Source organism: Bison bison, unplaced genomic scaffold (genome assembly GCF_000754665.1).
Source record: "Bison bison bison isolate TAMUID 2011002044 unplaced genomic scaffold, Bison_UMD1.0 scf7180017864461, whole genome shotgun sequence".
In the NCBI taxonomy this organism is placed as follows: Eukaryota; Metazoa; Chordata; class Mammalia; order Artiodactyla; family Bovidae; genus Bison; species Bison bison.
In genome coordinates, this window is record NW_011495023.1 from 17,887,948 (window position 1) to 17,905,036 (window position 17,089).

Sequence of the window (17,089 nt, forward strand, 5' to 3'; positions counted from 1 at the left end):
AGAACTGACTCCTTGGAAAAGACCCTGATGCTGGGAAAGATTGAAGGCAGGAGGAGAAGGGGACAACAGAGAATGAGATGGTTGGATGGCATTCCCGACTCAATGGAAACGAGTTTGAGTAAGCTCCAGAAGTTGGCGATGGACCGGGAAGCCTGGTGTGCTGCAGCCCATGGGGTGGCAAAAAGTCGGACATGACTGAGTGACTGAACTGAACTGACTGCCAGGCATCAAACCCATGTCTCCTGCATTGCAAGGTGGATTCTTAACAACTGGACCACATTGAAGTCCCACCCACTTGTGAAATTTATGTTGAATGTGGGTACAGGGCTACATCCCCGTGTACTTTCTGTTTCAGCCTTTGCACTTAGTTCTGGGTGGCCCACGGGCCCAGTCCTTCTGTTGAATTATTTGGTACATGACTGAACAGCCCTGATTTGACAGCCATGCCATTTGTACCATAAGGTTTCAGTTTTGTGTGAGCAACTTGCTCCCCTTCTGAGAGCTCACAGCTACAAGCTGGGAGATGCTTTCCAAGCGACCTCTGTCACGCTTAGACTTGCTTTTATGTTACAGATAGCAAGCAAAGCAGTTTCAAATGGTGTGTCTACTTTTGAAGAATTTATAAAGAAGGAAAACCTAAAAAAGGAGTATTCTTAGTGGAAATTGTCCTTCATAATAGGGTCAATTGTGAGAGATCTTAGGTAAAAAAGACTCCCTGAGATATTTGGCCAACGTGTGAGGTAGTGAAACAAAACTTTGGATGTAAATTTTAACTTTTGAACTGAAAAATCGAAAACAGTGTGTGCTACTGAAGATCAATGCCTCCATTCACGTATTGGCTAGCTTAGCATTTTTCAAGATCTTTCCTGCTCACCCTCAACGAATCAAGGTTTATACTATACATCTTTTGTATTTTTTCCTATTAGTCATCCCTGGGCCCTCACCCTGAGATGTAATTTCCAGGGACCAAATATTTCTATGTAATTTAAATTTGTCTGCTCTGATTAATTTACATTTTATAAACAGATCATTTTGCTTCCTTCCATCCATCTCACTTTCTGTCAGTGGCGGGATTCCTCAAGCTTCCAAAAGGCAACATTACCTGAGCTTAATGTAAACTTCTGGCTCCCTGAGGTATAGCTCAGGGACATGCATTCCCGCTTGACTTTTACTGGAAAGAGCACCTGAGGAAACACAGAAATGGTTTCAGATTTGACTTGCTTTACTAGATGAAGATCTGGTTTGGAGGGGTAATTATCTTAAAAAGAGTTTCCTTCCTGGCTCAGTGATAAAGAATCCACCTGCCGGTGCAGGAGATACAGAAGATACAGATTCAATCCCTGGGTCAGAAAGATTGCTTGGAGAAGGAAATGGCAACCCACTTCAGTATTCTTGCCTGGAAGATTCCAGGAACAGAGGAGCCTGACGGGCTACAGTCCATAGGGTCGCAAAGAGACAAACATGACTTAGCGGTGAGCACCTTAAAAGGCCAGGTCTGAATGGTGAGGACAGAAATACTGAGAGGAAGATGAGTTTAAAAGGGATTTGGTTTCTCAAATAGTAGATAGTTTTTATCATAAGGATTAGATAAGAGAAGAATATTGTGGTGACCTAAACTGTCCCCCCACCCACTAAATTCATATGCTGAAACCTTAAGCCCTGATGTGACTGTACTTGGAGATGGGCCCTTTGGCAGGTAATTAGAGGCTTTATGAGAAGATGAGGCTAAGACTGCTCTCTTCCTGCTGTGTGAGGACTAGAAAGGAAGTGATTCCCTGAAAGCCAGGAAGAGGGTCCTTACCAGGTACCGCATTGTCCAGCACTTTAATCTTGGACTTCCAGCATCCAGACCTGTGAGAAACAAATGTCTGCTGTTGAAACTACCCAGTCTATTGTATTTTGGTACAGCAACCCAAGCAGACTAAGACAAATATGATTTAGAAAAGAGTTATTGATTGCTTTTTCCAGTGATTTTAAACACACGAGATGTGCTTGTGACCCCCATGGACTGTAGCCCACCAGGCTCCTCTGTCCATGGGATTCTCCAGGCAAGAGTACTGGAGTAGATAGCAATTTCCTCTTCCTCTTCCTGGAGATCTTCCCAACCTCAAGATTGAGCCCACGTCTCTTATGTCTCCTGCATTGGCAGGCAGATTCTTTACCACTAGCACCACTTGGGAAGCCCAAACACATGAGATAAACATGACATTTTGGCTTTTTACAAAATAGTGTGTTTTTCCCCTTGTGGTCTCATGGTCAGGCATGGCATCTTGCGTTTCTCAAAATGAGTCTTAGTTTGGTTCAGCAGAAACTCTTTATCATACCTGTGCAGATTGCACCCATCAATAGGGCTGGGCATATTACAAGGAAGGAAACAAGTACGTATCACAAGGTCAAGAGAATTGTTTTGCTCACCCCTGAATCTCTAGATCCAGAATAATGCATGGAAATGTAGCTGATACTCAAAACTCCTGCTGAATGAGTAGGTGGAGTGAGGACATGGAGCCTAGGGCTGGAGATGGAAAGAACTGGCTTGGGACGCACTTGGGTCAGGATCTGCGTCTTCCAGGGAATAAAGAGATGCAAGGTGATGAGTTCCATTTAGCCTCATTTTCCTCTTCAAAATGGGCATCCTAACACCAGGATTGCAAGGTGCTGGTGAAGATTCAGGACAAAAAGTACACAGTGTGGGGCAAGAGCCCAGAGGTGGACAGGGCCCTCTGTGCTATTGCAGCTCATTTCAAAAAACCGCATGGGTTGGAGGTGGCAGAAAAGAGCTCATGGAAGAGCCAGAGCTTGATCAGCATTCTAAAGGAATAAGGATAAAGAGAGACAGAAAGATTTCTCATACCATTAAGGGAAATAGATGATAAATACGTACAAAACATGAAAATCCAATCCAATTCAATCTGCTCCAATTCAGTCAAGAGAAGGCAAACCTAAGCCAGTTCAATCCAATCCAATCTAATCTAGTTCAGTCCAGGCTAGTCCAGTTCAATCTGGGACAGTCCAATAAATTTCAGGCCAGGCCAATCCAATCATGGCCAGGCCAATACAGTTCAATACAGGCCATTTGAATCCAATCCAATCCAGGTCAAGACAGGCCAGTCTAATCCAGGCTAGTGAAATGCATGCCAATCCAATCCAGTCCAATCCAATCCAATCCACCCTAGGCCAGTGCAATCCAGTCTAGTCCAATGGAATTCAATCCAGCACAATCCAATCCACTCCATGAAATCACAATCAAATCCAGGCCAGGACAGAGCAGTTTAAAATAGGCCAGACTAGGCCAGTCCAGGCCAGGCGAGGCCAGTTCAGTTCAGTTCAGTCACTCAGTCATGTCTGACTCTTTGCAACCCCAGGCCTCCCTCCCCATCACCAACTCCCAGAGTTTACTCAAACTCATGGCCATTGAATCAGTGATGCCATCCAATCATCTCATCCTCTGTCATCGCCTTCTCCTCCCACCTTCAATCTTTCCCAGCATCAGGGTCTTTTCCAATGAGTCAGTTCTTGCATCAGGTGGCCAAAGTATTGGAGTTTCAGCTTTAGCATCAGTCCTTCCAATGAATATTCAAGACTGATTTCCTTTAGGAAGGACTGGTTGGATTTCCTTGCAGTCCAAGAGACTCTCAAGAGTATTCTCCAACACCACAGTTCAAAAGCATCCATTCTTTGCTGCTCAGCTTTCTTTATGGGCCAACTCACATCCATACATGACTACTGGAAAAACTGTAGCCTTGACTAGATGGACCTTTGTTGGCAAAGTAATGTCTCTGCTTTTGAATATGCTATCTAGGTTGGTCATAACTTTCCTTCCAAGGAGCAAGCGTCTTTTAATTTCATGGCTGCAATCACCATCTGCAGTGATTTTGGAGCCCCCCCAAAACAAAGTCTGTCACTGTTTCCACGGTTTCCCCATCTATTTGTCATGAAGTGATGGGACCAGATGCCATGATCTTAGTTTTCTGAATGTTGACCTTTAAGCCAACTTTTTCACTCTCCTCTTTCACTTTCATCAAGAGGCTTTAGTTCTTCTTCACTTTCTGCCATAAGGGTGGTGTCATCTGCATATCGGAGGTTATTGATATTTCTCCCGGCAATCTTGATTGCAGCCTGTGCTTCATCCAGCCCAGCGTTTCTCATGATATACTCTGCGTGTAAGTTAAATAAGCAGGGTGACAATATACAGCCTTGATGTATTCCTTTTCCTATTTGGAAGCAGTCTGTTGTTCCATGTCCAGTTCTAACTGTTGCTTCCTGACCTGCATACAGATTTTCTCAAGAGGCAGGTCAGGTAGTCTGGTATTCCCATCTCTTGAAGAATTTTCCACAGTTTGTTGTGATATACACAAAAGCTTTGGCGTAGTCAATAAAGCAGAAGTAGGTGTTTTTCTGGAACTCTCTTGCTTTTTTGATGATCCAATAGATGTTGGCAATTTGATTTCTGGTTCCTTTGCCTTTTACAAATCCAGCTTGAACATCTGGAAGTTCACAATTCACGTACTGTTGAAACCTGGCTTGGAGAATTTTGAGCATTACTTTGCTAGCATGTGAGATGAGTGCAATTGTCCAGTAGTTTGAACATTCTTTGGCATTGTGTTTCTTTGGGATTGGAATGAAAACTGACCTTTCCCAGTGCTGTGGGCACGGCTGAGTTTTCCACATTTGCTGGCATATTGAATGCAGCACTTTCACAGCATCATCTTTTAGGATTTGAAATAGGTCAACTGGAATTCCATCACCTCCACTAGCTTTATTCATAGTGATGCTTTCTAAGGCCCACTTGACTTCACATTCCAGGATGTCTGGCTGTAGGTGAGTGATCACACCATCGTGATTATCTGGGTCATGAAAATCTTTTTTGTACAGTTTTTCTGTGTATTCTTGCTACCTCTTCTTAATATCTTCTGCTTCTGTTAGGTCCATATCATTTCTGTCCTTTATCGTGCCCAATTTTGCATGAAATGTTCCCTTGGTATCTCTTATATTCTTGAAGAGATCTCTAGTCTTTCCCATTCTATTGTTTTCCTCTGTTTCTTTGCATGGATCACCAGGAAGGCTTTCTTACTTCGCCTTGCTATTCTTTGGAACTCTGCATTCAAATGGATATATCTTTCCTTTTCTCCTTTGCCTTTCGCTTCTCTTCTTTTCCCAGCTATTTGTAAGGCCTCCTCAGACAACCATTTGGCCTTTTTGCATTTCTTTTCCTTGGGAATGGTCTTGATCACCGCCTCCTGTACAATGTCAGGAACCTCCATCCATAGTTCTTCAGTTCAGTTCAGTCCAGTTCAATACAATGCAATCCAAACCAGTTCAATACAGTCCAATACAATTCAATCCAAGCTAGGCCAGTCTAATTAAACTCAGTGCAATGCAATGCAATACAATCAAATCCGGTCCCATCCAGGCCAGTCCAATCCAGTCAATCTCATCCAGTCCAATGTCAGGCAGTCCAATCCATTCCAATCCATATAATTCAGTCCAGTCAAATACAATTCAATCCAACCCAAAATCGACAGTATGATATCAATAATAGTTTACTGTTGTTGTTATTGTTTTTTAAACTTGACCCTAAGGGCATTCACATTTCTGATTGTATAGATATGCTGTTGCAGTAAATTACCTTTGGCTAAAAGAGGGGTAAATTTGGAAGGGTTACCATAGGTCTTCAATTGTATTTTTTCTATCATATTGTTTATACTTCTAAAAATAAAAGAATGCAAAAGAACAAGAGGTGGCATTCTACTAGATTGAAAGGGGAGGGGATTCCAAGTCAGAGGCATACATTACATATCTATCGCCTAATTTTTTTTTACATTAGCAAGACTGCTTTTAAAAAAGACATCAATCAGAAATGTTTTCCTGACTTCCCCTCCTCCATCTTTCCTCCCCACATCAGTTAAAGGGTGTTTCCCAGATCTCCCTTTTCTGAACCTGTGGTTTAAGTAGGTAGAAATCTTATATCCTGAGCTATCTCACTGGATTTTGACTCTCATATCCAATACTTGTGTATGAAACAGAAAAGGGTGAAGTTTCTGGAATATGTGATTACCTGCCTTCCTCGTCCCCTTACTCCCTCTTGGCTATTTAATCATGGGGGTGGGGGGAAGAAAAGAGCAGGCTGACCTTTGTGCTGAGTGTCACAGGCAGGACACAGAACACAAGACATACTACACCCTGTCAAAGACAGTTTTTCAACATTGACAACCCTTCCTTCAGAAACCCAGAGATCGCCCTTTAATTCCACGTCCTTCACCTCCAAATAGCACCATCATTGGCTCCTTGACCCTTAAAGCTTGCAGGAAACCTGGGGAGAGACAAAGAGCCCTGGGCCACAGAATGAATTGGCATCAAAAAGGGTGGCGGATTCATTTCGATATTTGGCAAAACTAATACAATATTGTAAAGTTTAAAAATAAAATAAAATTTAAAAAAAAAAGGGGGGGTGGAACCCAGATCTCCTAACAGCGAGTAAAAACCTCCACCTTCCCTGACCTTGCCATCTGTTCCTGTGCTGAGAAAGGTCAACGTCACGATCTGCTGTCTGAGCCTAAGGCTTTTTGCAGCATTGAATGAGTTTGTTTCCCTTTGTGTTTTCAAGGCTGCACATTCCCTGCAAACAGTGCCCTGGTAAGGATCTGTCACCATTAGTAATAATAACAGGCAGCATTACATGGAGCAGGCGGACTTGACATCAATCAGAGCTGCCCTCTGGCCGTGATGGGAGAGCAGAGCCCGGGTAGTTCTGAACCAAGAATATGATGTGACTGCAATGCTATTTCTGGTATACATGCCTCTCCAGGGACCCAAGAGTGTACAGAGGGTAGGAGAGCTGATTTTATTGGAATGTCAATCTGTTTCACTTTTTATCACACATGGCGTTTCTCTGAGCTCATTTCCTCTACCAAGTCTGGAGCTGTTGTGATTTATGTGGACCGAGGGCTCCCAATCGTGGGATCACACAACCCACGCGGCCAGGCTGGAGCCTGACCTGTTGCCTGCCCGAGTGTGTTGGGTTTGGCAGCAAAGCCGCCAACCTTTGGATGATGTGTGAGGCAAATGTGTTCAGGCTGTCAGAAGAGGTGTAAATCCTCGCTCCGACCTGGCTTCCCCGGGAAATGTTCATTTGGATGCATTTTCTGGTAGCTCCTTCTCCCTAACCCAGCTTTGAGGCTCATGGAGAGTGGTTTTGGTCACGTCTTAAAACACAATTTCTGAAAAACTGAATCATGGGTTTCAGAGATTGCTCAGGGAAACTGAAATTGGTGGAACTTCGCGGGGTCCTCTCCTGGCCTCCATCTGCAGATCCTTCTCCCTTTCAGACAGCCTCCTCCAGGGCCTCCTCCATTTCAAATATCCGCCCCATCTTAAAATAAAAAAGAACTGTCCCGTTTGTCCCCAAAGCATCCCTCTCTGTGTCACTGTCTTCCCCAGGATGTGTCTGTACTGAGTGCCACTGGCTGCTCTGTGACAGTGCTTGGCACCTGCAGTCTTAGTGAACCCTTGCCCCTAGCCCCAAAGATGTGCCACCTTTTTCTTCATGAAAGATGGGGAAACCAAGCCTTGTGGAGGCGAAACACCCTGCCCAAGGCCATAGGCTAAGAGCCCACATCCTGGCTCCAAAGAGAGTTCTCTCAGTGGTGAGCTCAGATCCCCCCAGAGCTGGCGTGGACGTGCCTCATTTGATGAGTCACTAGGGAGAGGAAAGGCCATGATTTGGAACAACTTTGCAGGACATTGGGTCATGGGCATATCATAGGATTGGCTGAGGTCTTCGTTGTGTTGGTGGCAAGCCCACTTCCCCCTCTGCTCAGTTCCGCTCTCTACATCCTCACAGGTGTTGATCTGACAGTCCTTCTCTGTGAACTGCCGACATGCCGGCCTGCATTCCAGAGCTGACTTGGGGTTCATGGGGGTTGTTTGCCACAGTGTATCTGCACCAGGAGACCCTGACCCACAGAAAGGCCAAGCTTATTTCCTCATCTTCAAGGTAAAACCCTCCTCCCAAACCACAATTCCTGTGCCAGGATTGGCTCTCAGGCTGATGGACAGTGGGATCATCTTCTCTCTGGCCTCTAAAGGCAATTTCTCAAAAAATGCAGAGCCCCATCAGGAGTTTGTTCTGGGATGTTAGGTCTTAAATACAAATTAACAAGGGCATCAGCAGCCCCACCCTCACCCCATTTAGGACACATTACCTTCCAAGGAAGGGGCAGTAGTGAAGACGGTTCCTGTAAGCTTACCCTGAATTCAACTACTTTGCGTGTCTCTTGAGAACAATTAATTGAAATTTGACAAAAACAATCAACACTTTAATTTTAGGCACAACTAATAGTTTCTTCCTTCCCAAATCAAGAAATTCTTAAGAGATCACAAAACTAAGGGCAACCCCCAGAACACCAGAACAAAGATATTTCATCGGGTCCAGAATGTGAGATCAGGTCATCTCTTGCTAATTTGAAAAACACACATGTGGCTTTTCATTTATGAATATTTTGAGATTTAATTTATCAAGCTTTAAAAAAGAAAGATTTAGGGTCCAGTCTCAGAAAGGTCATCTGGTTACACTGCAGAGACATTGATGAATGACCTCATTACAGAGGGATGTGGAAGGACCTCATTGGAAACTTCCCACTTACATCTTATTACTGTGAACAGCTCTGAGTTCTTGGAACAGCTGATCTGTTTTTATCTCGTGGGCTTGCCAAATTGCAGAGCTCGAGGAGATGGCATCAGAGCACCGGTCCAGGGATAAGATTGGTTTTGGAAAGAAGAGATAGGACCATGGATGTGCTAAGTCACTTCAGTCATGTCCAACTCTTTGTGACCCCGTGGACTGTAACCCACCAGGCTCCTCTGTCCATGGGATTCTCCAGGCAAGAACACTGGAGTGGGTTACCATTTCCTTCTCCAAGGACCAAGGATCCTGAAGGTTAATTAGGATTCCAAGCAAGTTGGATGTTTGCGGCATCCCCACCTGTGTGGCCCCAAGCATGTGTGGGAGGAAGGTTGTGTTGACTTAAAAAACAGTGACAACCTAAAAGTTGAGGATTATGAGAGAATTTTGTTCCCAGGAAGAGTCAGGTTATACAGAAGTTTGCAACAAAAGGGCAAGTAGTCTGAACATGAACAGTGTTTTTGTTAATTAAAGAAAAGCAGATATCCCAAGATAACAAATTTAGTGCTTTCCTGTGTAAGGAAAGATGCAAGAGTCTGGGCTCACTGAAATCATTCCTTTCCTATGCATCTCAGCTATGTGGGTCAGGCATCCTGTGTTTTTCACATCCTTAGTTGCTCAGGGCTCCCCATAGGGAGTGGCTGCAGCCTGATGTCTGCCAAGCTCAGGGATCCTCCTCCTTCTTGAGTGTTATGGAGGGCTGGAATCGCTGATGACTGTAACATCCTTGTGTATTGCTATGGCAGGAAATACTCTATGTCACAGCTGACACCTGGATTGCCTCCACTGGACAGGAAAGGCCCTGAGGGAGAGAGAGCCTGTCCTTCCAGGAGGGAAGGTCCCCTGGGGAAGATGAGGAGTCTAATCCTGAGGATGTTCTGCACCAGATCAGTGTGGATGAAGGTGAAGGCAGCACACAGAACCCAGTGGCCTTGAAGGGAATTGTTCAGGACAGTGGGTCTTACAACTCTCAGTTCAGTTCAGTACAGTCGCTCAGTCATGTCCAACTCTTTGCGACCCCATGAACCTCAGCATGCCAGGCCTCCCTGTCCATCACCAACTCCTGGAGTTCACCCAAACTCATGTCCATTGAGTTGGTGATGCCATCCAACCATCTCATCCTCTGTCGTCTCCTTCTCCTCCTGCCCCCAATCCCTCCCAACATCAGAGTCTTTGCCAATGAGTCAACTCTTCGCATGAGGTTGCCAAAGTATTGGAGTTTCAGCTTCAACATCAGTCCTTCCAATGAACACCCAGGACTGATCTCCTTTAGGATGGACTGGTTGGATCTTCTTGTAGTCCAAGGGACTCTCAAGAGTCTTCTCCAACACCACAGTTCAAAAGCATCAATTCTTCAGTGCTCAGCTTTCTTTATAGTCCAACTCTCACATCCATACATGACTACTGGAAAAATCATAGCCTTGACTAGATGGATCTTTGTTGACAAAGTAATGTCTCTGCTTTTGAATATGCTGTCTAGGTTGGTCACTAACTTTTCTTCCAGGGAATAAGCGTCTTTTAATTTCATGGCTGCAATCACCATCTGCAGTGATTTTGGAGCCCCCCAAAATAAAGTCTGTCACTGTTTCCACAGTTTCCTGATCTATTTGCCATGAAGTAATGGGACCAGATGCCATGATCTTTGTTTTCTGAATGTTGACCTTTAAGCCAACTTTTTCATTCTCCTCTTTCACTTTCATCAAGAGGCTCTTTAGTTCTTTTTCACTTTCTACCATAAGAGTGGTGTTATCTGCGTATCTGAGGTTATTGATATTTCTTCTGGCAATCTTGATTCCAGCTTGTGCTTCATCCAGCCCAGCATTTCTCATGATGTACTCTGCATATAAGTTAAATAAGCAGGGTGACAATATGCAGCCTTGATGGATTCTTTTTCCTATTTGGAACCAGTCTGTTGTTCCATGTCCAGTTCTAACTGTTGCTTCCTGACCTGCATACAGGTTTCTCAAGAGGCAACCCTCACATTCTGCTTTTCTTTTTTTTTTCATCTTCTAAGAATGAAGTCATTACCTTCTCCTGTCCGCTTTGCTCTGTTCCTGCTGATCCTTGCTTATAGCCTCCCATCTTGGTATCCTGGCCTCTCCTGAGAGCTGGGTGCTGATGGGGGACACATGACTTTTATGGCACCTATGACCTTCTCAGGTAACTCCTACCCATCTTTTTTTTCAAGAAAGCTTGAAGACTTTTTAAATTGACAGTTCTTCATATATACAGAAGTCCTTGTAATTTCTCCTCTCAAGTGTAAATAAAGCAATAGCACTTTATTCACATATCTCAACAGGACACAGGACCCCAAGGAAGGGCGTCTACCATGTCCAGCCTGATTCTCCAGGGACTTGTCCCCCTGGGCCTGAAGCAGGCCCCTGGCTCCTAGACTGGTTGGCCTGGAGAAACCTGGGATGACCCAGGATGACCTAGGATGACCCCTAGGATGGACCTAGGATGACCCCTGTCTCCCAACCTGCCTTCTTGGGTCCCTGCTTAGAGTATAGATGCATCTTCACCTCCCAGAGTTCTGAGTCCCAAGTTGCCCATGAGTCCAGGGAATTGTCCCAGCACAGGAGAAGTCCCCCACCCTCCTTATCCTGTTCCCTGTGCCCCAGGTTTCCAGGAACCATGCAATAAATAAATGCTTCAAGAAAGCAGGGAAGCTCCTGGGCAAGGAAGGGCTGACTGAGCCTACTCATGGCTTAGGGAGAGACACTGTGCCCCTAAGAAACTGTGGACATGGAACTGTCAGAGACGGGATGGGGACCCCAGTTGGCCTTACGCCGTAACTGAGACTGTCCTGCTGAAGAGCAGGCCTGGAATAGGAGACCCAGCCCAGCAAGATCCCACACTTCCCAGGCCCCCAAAGCACTCCCACTCATCTTAAACTCACAAGGTGGTGGACTTTGAGAGTATAAGCCCTCACTCTCCCCGCTGGCTCTCGGAGAGGAAAGTGTTTACATCTGCTAACCCCACCTCCCTCTGCCCCCCCCTCCCCATGAGCAACCACAAGTCTGTTCTCTCTGTGAGTGTGTTTCTGTTTCGTAGATAAGTTCATTTGTGTCTTATTTTAGATTCCACATGTTCGTGATATCACATGGCCTTAATTACATTTTTGAAGTGAATCTGTCTGCTGAATGAATTTTAGTGTGAAGACCAGTTATTTTCTTTTTAATCCAAATTAGGGAAGAAGAAAATGAAGTTGTAGTCGTAATTTTTTTCTAATCAGTGGCTTTCAATACACGTGTGAAACTGCCTATTGTGAAAACAGTATTTTCTTTTCCAGACAGGGGCAATTAACTGGAAGTATTGAAGTCTAGGCTATGAATATTCTCACCAACCTGAGGTTTTTATTTCAGCTCTTAAGAGGAAGGTCATAAACATTAGAGTTGAGATCAGGCTTCCATAATTGAAAGAACCTCTGCATAAATTTTTATGTGTGTGAATAACCACCCCATTTGTTGGTTCCTAACCCTGGATTTTACGATGAGGTTTTGAATCCACTTTCTGTTTTTTGTCCAAAATGGAAGGGAATGTGTTACATTCAAGAATCAGCTACAAATGGACTGTTACTCCTGAGTGATCATTGATGACACATGTCTTGATGTGCTTTTTTCCTCAATCTCAAGTCATAGTAACCTGCCCCTGGTTCATTCCTGCTTCTTCATTAAGAGCATCTCACTCTTACAACCTTTTCCCCTCCTGTTACTATTTGGGGCCTCAAGTTAACCACTCAGCTCAACATCTGATATAACCTGCTTTTGTCTCATCTTTCTCTCTGCCCTGTCCACTAACCTTCCTGAACAGTAGTCCTCTGGCATTTTGTTCAATTCCCCCTAAAATGATTTAGAAAAATTATATATCTGCTGGCCCATCTTTAGGTTGACACCTAAAATTTAAGTGATTACAAAAGATGTAAATCTCTAGTCTAAACACTGGCATTGAAAAATAAACCTGTTATAGTTCTCTTTAAATATATCTAGTAGAATCTGAATAGTACAGTTATTTGATACCTGTTCATTAAAAAAATGCATGGGCAAGCATGAGTGGGAAATTTTATTTAAAATCATATTTTTATCCCATTTTCTTCCCTAAATATCACCTTACAGGCATGCTAAGTTACTTCAATTATTTCCAACTCTTTGTGACCTTATGGACTGCAGCCTGCCAGGCTCCTCTGTCCATGGGATTCTCCAAGCAAGAATACTGGGTTGCCATGCCCTCCTCCAAGGGATCTTCCCAACCCAGGGATCGAACTTGAGTCTCCCGTGGCTCCTGCATTGCAGGTGGATTCTTTACCTCCGAGTCAGTAGAGAAGCCCAAATACCACCTTGGAATACTTTCATTAGAAAATTTCATATTGGTAACCCTCCTGCTTCTCTGAAGCAAAAATATGATTACAAAATCAAAGCTTAAAAATGCTTTCATTTCTTTTCTTCAATGCAACTGTAATTAGTGAGATGTCTATGAAAGTATCATAACTATCTTACATACTTTTATAGGTAATTATTAAACTTAATAGTAAAAATGTATTGGAACCATGCCTCTTAATGGGGTGGCTGCAAAGGGAGTAGATTTGGGGTATTGATTAACAAGAAGCCTCACCTACCCCAAAGATTATATTTTAATTTTTTAAATTGAAGCATAGTTGATTTACAACGTTGTGTTAATTTCTTCTGTACAGCAAAGTGACTCAGTTATACACATATGTACATCCTCTTTTATATCCTTTACCCCTATATTTTAAATGATCCTGTGTTTGATATACATTGTTATACCTTAGGGCAATGCATACCTACAAAGATGTGAAATGGGAGGAAGCAAGAGTTACCTTAGTCAAATGAGAAAAGAGTGACTGTGAAAGAGGAGACAGAAAAAGAGAATCAGAAAATGCAAAATGCTCATGGGTGGTTTTAAGGAAGAATACATCGTGGAAGCTGAGAATCTGAGAATGGATCCCCTTTAACTCTCCTCCCTGCCCCCAGAGCTGCACAAACCCAGTTCTGAGATGATCGCCCTAAAGTACTATCATACAATGACCGGTAGGTGGAGTTTCTTCTGCCTTTCTTCTTTCAGGGAAAACTCTTCTGAAAGAATTAGTTACAAATATTTTGAATGTATTGAACATCAAGTTTTGGTGGGCAGGGGAGACTTTATCTCCTGATAATATTAATGTAGTTACAAATACATTTTCTATTAAACTATTGTATTTCCACTATGATTCTCTGTGACTTTGTTGAATGAATGTATATTTTGTGTCTATTACCCCAACTGAGCTCTGCGTTCAGACCCAGGGCAGGTGCTGGCTTGGGCCAGGACCCAGTGATGAAGGCGGGTCCCTGGGGATTTCATTCCTTCACTCTGGTCTCAGTGCTGCAAAAGCATTGCCTGGATAAGTTGACATGGGCTTGTCAGCTTAACCTGGCATATTTCAAATACATGTTAATTAGTGCCAATTTACTACCATTTCATTTCAGGGGAAAAGACAAAGATAGGCAAAATAATAAATGTAAAATTATTAATAAAATGTCACCATGAGATTTTATCTAAGGCTCATTATATATCATTTTGGATATAACTTATGATGAATCATGAAAATATTATATAGATGCTGTATAGCTTAGATATATTAACAGCTTTTAAAAGCTATCTTAGTTCTCGTCCAATCTATTATGCTTTTTGAAACTGCCCTTATTTCCTTTGGTAATTAGGGCAGTTTTTTTGTTTTTTTCCTGAGAATCCCATTGGTCTTTAGACTGATTGTTAATTATTTGTCTGCCAAATAATAAGTAATGAACCATTTGAATTTGCCATCACTGTGCTAAAAAGTTAAGGTCTGTTATCCAAAAATGCATTTTTTTCTAGATTAAGAGTTATATCAAGGTTGAGTAGACTGAGAAAATAAACCTTACTCTCATTCCTGCTTTTCTGCCCTTTAGTATGAAAAGCTTTTTTCCAGCAGCTATCTGTACTATTCAGGTTCACAGAGTCACAGTCATGAATTAACTGAACTTGATTTCAAGGCCAATTGATCCGTCATCGAGGTTTTGGCATGAAAGTTTCCTTTCTTCTTCTGGTGGAATCAAAGAGCTGGAGGGGATTGTGAGAGAGTTGGGAAGAGGTGGGGAGATGCACAGATGATAGTGTCGTAAGACCTAGGTTAGGAATGTGGGTGTTTTCAGCCCAGGAACACCCTTTGGCTGCTGCTGTATTACATTTTCTCCCACTGGGGGAAATTATCTTGAGGTGGAGCTATGTGGTTTGGCACATCTGATTTGTTCTAAGTCTGAAATTAAATGTGCCCTATGTGTTTAATTCCATATGGGAATACCAGAACATGCTGAAATAGAAATGCCAAGTACTCTGTAGGACTGAGCAAAGACATAATTCGATTTTGGCCTCATCTATGTTTCTCTGGACTATATTGTGATGGGAATATGGAAGCATTTTGCTCCTTTTGTTTTTTAATCTTGACAATGAGAAGTAAGAGTTTCTTTAGGGCCTTGAGTGGGATTGTTGCCACTTTGCTCAAGCTACACCTCACAGAAGGAGTGTACATTTCTGCTGTCTGTCTGCATAAACTTTCCACAGATCGGAGTACAATTAGTGGGAAGATCTCAAATTGGGAATTGGAAGTCGGGACCCTCAGGTCTGCTTCCAAAAAGTCAGCTGACCTTGGGCAGGTTGCTTCCTACCTCTAGTCTTCAACATCATCTTTAAAATGAGTGTTGTTGTTTTTTTTTAAATTGGAGTATAATTCATTTACAATGTGTTAGTTTTTGCTGTACAATGAAGTGAATCAGTTATATGTATACATATTTCTCCTCCCTCTTGAGTCTCCTGCCCCATCCAATGCCTAATCCCACCCCCTAGGTAGATCATCACTGAGCACCAGGCTAAGCTCCCTGTTCAGTTCAGTTCAGTTCAGTTAGTCGTGTCCAACTCTTTGCCACCCCATGGACTGCAGCATGCCAGGCTTACCTGTCCATCACCAACTCCTGGAGCCTGCTCGAACTCATGTCCATCAAGTCGGGGGTACCATCCAACTATCTCACCCTCTGTTGACCCCTTCTCCTCCCACCCTCAATCTTTCCCAAGATCAGGGTCCTTTCCAATGAGTCAGTTCTTTGCATCAGGTGGCCAAAGTATAGGAGTTTCAGCTTCAGCATCAGTCCTTCCAATGAATATTCAGGACTGATTTCCTTTACGATGGACTGGTTGGATCTCCTTGCAGTCCAAGGGACTCTCAAGAGTCTTCTCTAACACCACAGTTCAAAAGCATCAATTCTTCAGTGCTCAGCCTTCTTTATGGTCCAACTCTCACATCTATACGTGACTACTGGAAAAACCATAGCCTTGACTAGATGGACCTTTGTTGGCAAAGTAACGTCGCTGCTTTTTAATATGCTGTCTAGGTTGGTCATAGCGTTCTTCCAAGGAGTAAGCATCTTTTAATTTCATGGCTGCAGTCACCATCTGCAGTGATTTTGGAGCCCGCCAAAATAAAGGCTGTCACTGTTTCAACTCATTCCCAATCTACTTGTCATGAAGTGATGGGACCAGATGCCATGATCTTAGTTTTCTGAATGTTGATTTTTAAGCCAGCTTTTTCACTCTCTTTCACTTTCATCAAGAGGCTCTTTAGTTCCTCTTCACTTTCTACCATAACGGTGGTGTCATCTGCATGTCTGAGGTTATTGGTATTTCTCCTGGCAATCTTGATTCCAGCTTGTGCTTCATCCAGCCCAGCATTTTACATGATGTACTCTGCATATAAGTTAAATAAGCAGGGTGACAATATATAGCCTTGATGTACTCCTTTCCCAATTTGGAACCAGTCTGTTCCATGTCTGGTTCTAACTGTTGCTTCTTGACCTGCATACTGATTTCTCAAGAGGCAGGTCAGGTGGTCTGGTATTCCCATCTCTTGAAGAGTTTGTTGTGATATACACAGTCAAAGGCTTTGGCATAGTCAATAAAGCAGAAGTAGATGTTTTTCTGGAACTCTTTTGCTTTTTCTATGATCCAGTGGATGTTGGCAATTTGATTTCTGGTTCCTCTGCCTTTTATAAATCCAGCTTGAACATCTGGAAGTTCTCGGCTCACGTACTGTTGAAGCCTCACTTGGAGAATTTTGAGCATGACTTTACTAGCGTGTGAGATTGAGTGCAATTGTGCAGTAGTTGGAACATTCTTTGGCATTGCCTTTCTTTGGGATTGGAATGAAAACTGACCTTTTCCAATCCTGTGGCCACGACTAAGTTTTCCACATTTGCTGGCCTCTTGATGAAAGTGAAAGAGGAGAGTGAAAAAGTTGGCTTAAAGCTCAACATTCAGAAAACAAAGATCATGGCATCTGGTCCCATCACTTCATGGGAAATAGATGGGGAAACAGTGGAAACC

The 17,089-nt window shown here is 43.2% G+C and overlaps 1 long non-coding RNA gene across 2 annotated transcripts in view; it reads left to right on the forward strand.

The window, feature by feature from the left end:
* The window catches only part of LOC105003068, a 33,244-nt gene that overhangs the window by 11,766 nt on the left and 4,389 nt on the right, over window positions 1–17,089 (forward strand). The window contains exons 3-4 of one of the 2 annotated variants that reach the window (XR_827071.1): window positions 7,841–7,993; window positions 9,427–9,498. The exons of the other annotated variant lie outside the window; for it this stretch is intronic. This is a non-coding gene — a long non-coding RNA (uncharacterized LOC105003068). Of the gene's footprint in view, window positions 1–7,840; window positions 7,994–9,426; window positions 9,499–17,089 lie in introns of those variants that run through there. 2 annotated transcript variants of the gene reach the window in all.